At 35.9% G+C, this 8,361-nt stretch overlaps 1 pseudogene; it reads right to left on the reverse strand.

Annotated features, from left to right (window-relative positions):
* Positions 1 to 4,862: 4,862 nt before the first annotated feature.
* Positions 4,863 to 8,059, reverse strand: LOC107841303 (annotated as a pseudogene).
* Positions 8,060 to 8,361: the final 302 nt, after the last annotated feature.

The following is an 8,361-nucleotide window of genomic DNA, read 5'->3' on the forward strand; positions in this document are numbered from 1 at the left end:
AAGAGTATGAACTATATAGAAATGAGTTGATTTGGTTATCCTCTCTACAATGACCCCAATAAAATCATGTTGTTAATGAGTACGAGGCAAACCTATCATAAAATCCATGTTTACTTTCTCTTACTTCCAAGTGGGAATACTAAACTCCTGTATAAACCCGCAAGGCTTTTGATGTTCAATCTTAACCTACTGATAAGTGGATCACTTAGCTATAAACTCTATAATATCCCTCTTCATCCCACTCTACAAATAAATTTCCCATAGATCGCAGTACATCTTTGTGGCCCCTGGATGAATAGAGTAACATGCATCATGCACAACTAATAGGCTCTGAGACTCTACAATACTATCTTAAGGTGATGGCACTAGAGTTGATCCTCGAAAGACCAAAGTAGTGAAAAACTAGCCCAGACCTATTTCTTTATCAGATATCAGGAGTTTTTATGGGTTTGGTCAGCTATTACCGATGGTTTGTTGAAGGATTTTTGTCTATTGCATCCCCTATGTACAGAATAGCTCTAAAAAAAGTTAAGATTTAGTGGTCAAATTCTTGTAAGATAAGTTTTCAGGAGTTGCAGACGCGACTCACCACAACCTCAGTTTTGACGTTCCCAGATGGTTCAGATGGATTTTTTATGTACTGTGATGCTTCTAGAGTTTGTTTAGGGTTTGTTTTGATGTATATGGGTATGGTTATGACCTATTCCTCTAGAAATTTAAGCCCCATGAAAAGAATTTCCTTACCCATGATCTAAAACTTATAGCTATTGTGTTTGCCTTATAAATTTGGAGGCACTATTTGTATGGGGTACATGTTGATGTGTTCACAGATCACAAAATCTTACATTATGTATTTTTGCAGAAGGATTTGAATCTACACCAGAGGACATGGTTAAAATTGTTGAAAGATTATGATATAAGAATTTTATATCACTAAGACAAGGACAATGTAGTGTTCCATGCCCTAAGTAGGTTGTCTATGAGTAGTGTTGCTCATGTTGAGGATGGTAATAAGAAGTTAGTTTAGGAATTTCATCAGCTTGCTAGGTTAGGTGTTCATTTGGTTGACTCAGCTGAGGGTAGTGTTTGGGTTGAGAATAATTTGGAATCTTATTTAGTTGTCGAAGTGAAAGAAAAGAAGGACAGGGATCCTGATTTAGTTAGATTAAAAGAGTTAGTCAGAAATCAGAAATTAGAGATTTTCTCCCAATGGGGAGATGGGGTGTTGCGTTGCTAGGGTAGATTGTGTATGACGTGTGTTTATGAGTTGAGACAGCGAATTCTAGTAGAAATGCATGGTGCACATTACTCTATTCATCCAGGGCTACAAAAATGTACCACGATCTGTAAGAAATCTATTGGTAGAGTGGGATAAAGAGGTATATTGCAGATTTTGTAGCTAAGTGCTCTACTTATCAGCATGTTAAGATTGAATATCCAAATCCTAGAAGATCTATCCAGGAGTTCAGTATTCCTACAAAGAAGTGGGAGAAAGTGAACATATATTTTGTGACAGGTTTTCCTCGTACTCGTCAACAACATGATTCAATTTGGGTCATTGTAGACAAGATGACCAAATCAGTCATTTCTTGCCAGTTCATATTTCTTATTCCACCCGGGATTATGCCAAACTCTATCTCAGAGAGTTAGTGAGGTTGCACGGTGTTCCTCTATCTATTATCTTAGATATCCGTGAATCCTCTTGAAAGAGAGGGGTGCCTTTGGGAGCACAGACACAGGTGCTACATAGTTGTCATTTTACATATCGATACAATTGAGTCCTTGGGTTTTTAAAATAGTGTAAAAAAGAAGTGCTCATTTAACCTCTTACTTTTCAGAGGCTTTTCAGAAGGGTCTTGGTACCCAAGTTAACCACAACACAGCGTTTTACCCTCAAATAGATGGTCAGGAAAAAAGGACCATTCAGACCCTTCAGGATATGTTTAGAGAGTGTGTAGTTAACTTTAGGGGAAGTTGGGATGACCACTTGCCTTTGATTGAATTCGCGAATAATAATAGCTATCATTCCAGTATTCAAATGTCTCCGCTTGAGGCTCCTTATGGGAGGAGATGTTGATCTCTAATTGGTTGGTTTGAAGTAAGTGAGTCCACGATAGTAGGGCCTGACTTGGTGTTTGATACCTTAGTGAAAGTTCAATTGATCAGGTAGAGGCTCAAGGCAACACAGAGATAAAAAAATTGTATGCAGATGTGAGAAGGAAAGATCTTGAGTTTGAGATTGGTGATTTTGTATATCTGAAGATCTCTCCCATGAAGGGGGTGAAGAGGTTTTTTAAGAAGGGGAAGCTTAGTCCCAGATATGTTGGCCCTTATAGAATTTTTAGCCGTTTTGGAAAGGTGGCTTATGAACTTAAGTAGCCTGCAGACTTAGCACCATTGCACCCAGTATTCTATATCTCATTGGTGAAGAAGTGTATTGGTGACCCAGTTGTAGTTGTTCCCTTACAAAGCACAGATGTTCAGAACAACCTTTCTTATGAAGAAATTCTAGCCGAGATCCTTGATCGGCAAGTTCGTACACTAAGGAACAAAGAATTTCCCTTGGTCAAAGTTCTTTGGTAGAATTAGTCCATTGAGGGAGCACTTGGGAAGCATAAGAATATATGCGAACGAAGTACCCACATCTTTTCTCCGCAAAATCAGATTCAGCTTAAGGTAATAATCTTCTCAAAAATTTTCTTCTCCATACTTAGTTTCAGCTGCATATCATTCTCATGTAAGTTATGCATTCATAGAATCAGTTCATTGATGAATAATTTTTTAGACTCAGTCATATAATCGCATATATTAATCATGTAATCTCAGTTCCTCAGAGCTTTCAGTCTAACTAGTCTCATTCGAAGGATGAATATTCCCAAGGAGAAGATATTATAATACCCCGAGAATCCAAACCAATGCTAGAGCCATGTTTCAAGCTCAGGCATTGAACCTTATATCTCTTTGGTAGTATTATGAATTAGTTTGATTTATATAAAGGCCTCAAATAACTCCTAGCTATTAGACGAATCAAAATAATCATTATTGATTAAAACTTTGGTAAGAATATTGCTTAGTCGACTTCAAACCAGTATATCTTTTGATATATTGTGAATTTTCTAGTTCAAGACCCACCAAATAGTAGAAAATTTAGTTAGATTTCCAACGATACCAATGTCGCTAAAATCTGATACTCGAGTGAGAAGTTATGGCACTTGTAATAAGAAACAGTAGCCCATCGCGATAAGGCCGCATCGCGGTGACAACCAGTTTTACGTTCGTCCTTTTCCAGTGTGTCACCAAGTTAAGCACCGTGTCATGACAAGGGTCATTTTCGCAGTTGTCAATTTCCAAAAAGGCACTGCGATTACCATCACATCACGCTAAGGTTTTTGTTCGGCATCATTTTTTTCCTGTGGCTTAACGTGATAGCAGCGCGTTGCACCACTGGGAAAAATGGGGTTTTTTAGTTTTCCAGTTGTCCAATGCAATTGTACCGCATCACACCGGGTTTTAAAATTGGGATTCTCAGTTTGCAATTTAATTTTCCAAGGACCGTTTGGTCATTTCTCAAATCCTCAAATCCATCTAAAACACGTAATTAACATACTAAAGGGGCATTATGTACCCCAATACTCATAATCCTCTTCAATAAATTAATCCTCTTTCAAGAAAAAAATCCTAGCCTTCAAAGTTAATGATCAAATCTCAAGAACTCGCCATTAATTCTCATGAATTCATCAACTCAGGTATGTTAAGTCTTTATCCATAGGTTCCTTTCACCCATGGAGTCCAAGTATCCAATTTTAAATTCAAAGACATGATTATTATAAGTTATTTTGATTTTAAATTATGATTTTAACCATGCATCTCCATGAAACTTGATTTTGTTCCATGCTTACATGAAATTGTTGTTATCACCAAACCTCCCTATTTTAACATTGTTATTCACTGAATTAAATCATGATTAAGTATTATTGATGTTGAAATCATGTTATTACTCCAAGTTTTATACTATCCCCATGCTTAGCTTAAACTACGCATTACAAGTGTTTGATGAAATGCCTACAAGAATGAATTTTTGATAAAAGCTTGAATTTTATGTCCTCTAAGTTTAGTACTATTTTACTATTATTGCTATCGAGTCTTGGGGGCACTACTAGAAATTACCCCAATGGTGATGGTTTCAAAACCATTGTAATAGACAGAAACTGTTCCATAGCACTACCGCAACGGTTCAGCATTTGTCCCATAGGTGGGTGTTGCGATAGGTCTATGGTAATGGTTTATGCGACGATTTTCTGAACTGTCGCCATAGGTCAAGCTATGGCGATGGTTTCAAACAACCGACGCCATAGGTCAAGCTATGGTGATGGTTATTTTTTGACTTATTGAGATGTCTATTTTCATGTATTGCAATGGTACTTACCATTGCAATAGAAGCTATAGAAGCTATTGCAATAATATTAAACCATTACAACAGCATCTATTGAGACACTTTTATTATTTAGTTGCAATGCCTATATTCATCTATTGCAGCGGTTACTAACCATCGCAATAGATTCTATTGCAACAACATTAAACCATTGCAATATCATCTATTGCGATACTTTTCTTATTCTGTTGCAACGGTTTTTGACTACCTATAAATAGTCACTCATATTAATGTAAATTTTTATTTCCATACATAATAAATTATAACACAATATATACACATCACAACACAAAATCATTCATTAATAATCTCATAATTCACTTCTTTTCACCAGAGTCGTAACCTTTAAATGAGACATTATAACCACATCAGATATTAAGAGGAGAGAAACATAGAAAGGGCGAGTGAGATAAAGTAGGCGAGAGAGTACATTTGGCAACAGTTTTTGCAGCTTCCTTCATTTCCAGTAAGTCATTTTGAAAACACTTGGCTAGAACTTTGGGATCAGGGATGATGTCTTTGGCCACCGATATTTGCATATCAGCCTTCCCCGCATAGCTCACTATGTGCATTGTGATTGCCTGCAAATAAATCAAAAGGCAACATTAGAGACATGATGATTTATGACTGCATGAAAAGGGTCATCGAATGGTAGGATATGTTAGAGAATGTAATACTTATATTAGTCATGGTATTATTGAATCTTTAGTTTGGTAGGATTTTTAGCTTATGTATTATATAGCATGGTTAAATATGCAAAAAGACATTGTCATTAATTCACCAAAGTAAACAGTAGATATGGAATCATTAAAGCCTAAATAAATTGTAGTATCACTAATACAACCAAATGATAACGCCAATATGTTGAGAAACTTACATAGGCCAGGGAAGAAGAAGTGACTTTTACAGATGATATGTGGTTCCCTCCGAAGGTGCTATCCTCTTGAGGGCCGATCACATTTGAGAATGTGAAAGTTGTGTTGCTAAGAAATTTGTAGTTGAGCACGACAGCTTGCTACACTCTACAAAAAGTGTAGAATAAGCGATTGTAACGAAAAAATGATAGAGAAATTCAAGTTTATATTAGTCCAGATACTACTAATTTTATTGGTTGATTGATTCATGACTTGTTTAAATATTTGACTCATTTTGATCCATATAAATTTGACGATATGACAATTGACACCTCTATTTGGTATACCTTAGGACCAAAAAAGGACATGACAAAGTCTCCAATTTTGTAGGAGCAAGGACCCTCTGGGTGGTAACTTTTTCTTGTCTATCATGTCTTTACTTTCTATTTACAAATTGCAATGGATCACTTCCCCAGTTGTGATAACAAATTGGTAATAGTAACATCCCAAATTTTTTACCCCACCGTGCTCTCGTTTTGCTGTCCATCAACTGGGAAAAGTCCTGAGAAGAAAAAAAAACTAATATTTGAGATTGTTACTATCAAACAAAATTCCATTAGCTACATTTTGCATTTTATATTTGGGGAACTTAAAGTTTCACCTGTAATCCAGATTGTTTTCTTAAGTTGATCATGGCAACTCCAGTGAGCTGAAGCCCTTCTTTCAGAGCTGTTAATGAATTAAAGAATTGTCACAAAAAGAAAGAAAAAAACTTTTTAAAGGGCCTAAAAAAAAGTACTTAAATAAATAATTTAAAATGAAGAAATATACCTTTAGGTGAATGAAGATCCAGGTACCTAGAGAGTCTATATGATATGATTCTAAAGAGGACATCATTGATGGTCTACAGTATTAAAAAAATCAAGCAGTTCAAGTTGTTAGTATCACTCAAAAGTGTATATCTATCTTTGTTTTCATGAAGGTTATAATTTATTGCACAAAGGTTAGAATTTGGCATGCTAAATACCAGCTACAGAATTGAGAAAGTTTGATGACCGACTAAAGATAATACTTCGATACACAGTCAAAATCAGCATTCCGGCAACCAACAGCTTCTAAATGTGCAGCAAAGTGACAGTTCACAAAGCACATAGTACTTTCATACACTCTAATCCTCAATCCTACTGCTCCCTGTTTGGAAGACATCAACCAAAATTAATATCACAAATAAGAGAATGGTATGTACCAGTTAAAAACACCAAAATAATTAACGATTAATATATGGAAAAATTCCTGAGGGAGAAAAGCTGGCACACGGTTCACAACCCGATGAATATTCAGGCTGCATCTTTCTATGAAGTGTTGTAAGAACCAAATAAACTGATCTTTCTTTTGTTAGCTTGGTGAAGGCAGCGTTGCAGGTCATCTTCCTTTTTAAGTTCATGTGGAATCATTTCTATTTTAGGCTGCGGGATATCTAAAGAAAACAACCTCTTAAAAGATTCATAAGATGCGAAGAAAAATGCTCCCTAAGTCATATACCTAGGACTCAAGCACCTGCCATGGAATCGAGGTTCACTATTACGAGAACAAATAAAATGGTTAGTGTAAACAACGTATTGACAATATGAGGTATGGTTTTAGAATACTGTTGGTATTTGTACAACATAACTTGGCGACAGCACAGGCAATTACATTATTAATATTTTTGTGTCCAATAAAGTCAGCTTGATAGGATATGCACTGCGTCCAACAAACTAAATTGCTAGAGTATGTAATAGCATTGAAAAAATATAGTGTAAAGGGGAAGATGAGGAGTACAGAAGCTGAAGCTTTCCAAAGGCACTCATACCGGTCTTAAATCAATTTCTCGTTAGTAATCAGTTAAATAGAAAAAAGTGATATCAAACACAGAAACAGAATGCTTTCAAAATACTTTAAATTGATCCTAGTTTCAAGCAAACTGTACGACATATTGACATTAAGAAACACATCAGATGAATAACCTGTGTCTGTAATCTTGTCTTGACAACATCAAAGGGAGTTTTCAACAGTGCAGCAGTAGATCAAGCTAATCCGCTATAGACATGCTGGAATGAAGAGTAAACATGATGAACTAAACCAGGAATCATTGCAGTACTAGTAAAACTCTAGCAGAGACCGCAGAGGTGGTAATTCTATAGCAAAAGATGAGAAAATTTGGGCTTGGGGTTGACAATATGATCGATGCTCGTATAGTTAATTCCAATGTAACCATAAGGCAAACAAGTGATATCTTCCCAAGTTCAGTATTTTTGTTATCCTATTATCAACCAATCCTGAATGTAAAATATGCACACTTCTACTTGGCATCCAGTGAATCATTCTGTTGTGTCAATAATTGAAGAATCCCTCTCTATAAAAAAGCTTCCTACCCAGAGTCTTAAGTACCAGGAACTAATATTCATGTCATCTTTTCCCTCTAATAGAGAGTATTGCAGAAGAGCTACTAATACACGAAGGTTAGAGTCATTTGAGCATTCAAAGTAGAAGCACCTGGCAGAGATTGGGCGCTTACTAAATGTACTGAACAATAATTTCATCCTTCAATCCAATGCCCGATGAGCCTACAGTAAACCACAAATTATATTTTGATGAGTTGATACAGACTAAATATTGGAGGCAGCAACATGATAGGTCTCATGACAAAATATTACTCACGGGCTAGATACGCAAAACTAACCACTAACCAGCCACCACATTTTCCTTCCAGTATTGCCTCATTGTTGGCCATTTCTGTACCTCGCAAGGAATATGAAATTTCCATATATTTCACAAGAACTTCATCTACATAAAGGGGATTTAGCAAAAATTTAAGCAAGATCAGACGGTTAAAATCCCAAAATCATCAAATTAGATCAACAATCAAAGTAAAGGAGAAGAAAACCCCAAAATAAAAACTCAAAAAATTAGGTCAAAATCATCAAATAGAAGGCTAAAATAACCTTAAAATTAACATATTATGCTAAATTCAAACATATATGCTACTGCTGTATTTTTTAAATAACTGGGCTCTGATACCAGTTGTAGGGGGTG

Source organism: Capsicum annuum, unplaced genomic scaffold, assembly GCF_002878395.1.
Source record: "Capsicum annuum cultivar UCD-10X-F1 unplaced genomic scaffold, UCD10Xv1.1 ctg5473, whole genome shotgun sequence".
NCBI lineage: Eukaryota > Viridiplantae > Streptophyta > Magnoliopsida > Solanales > Solanaceae > Capsicum > Capsicum annuum.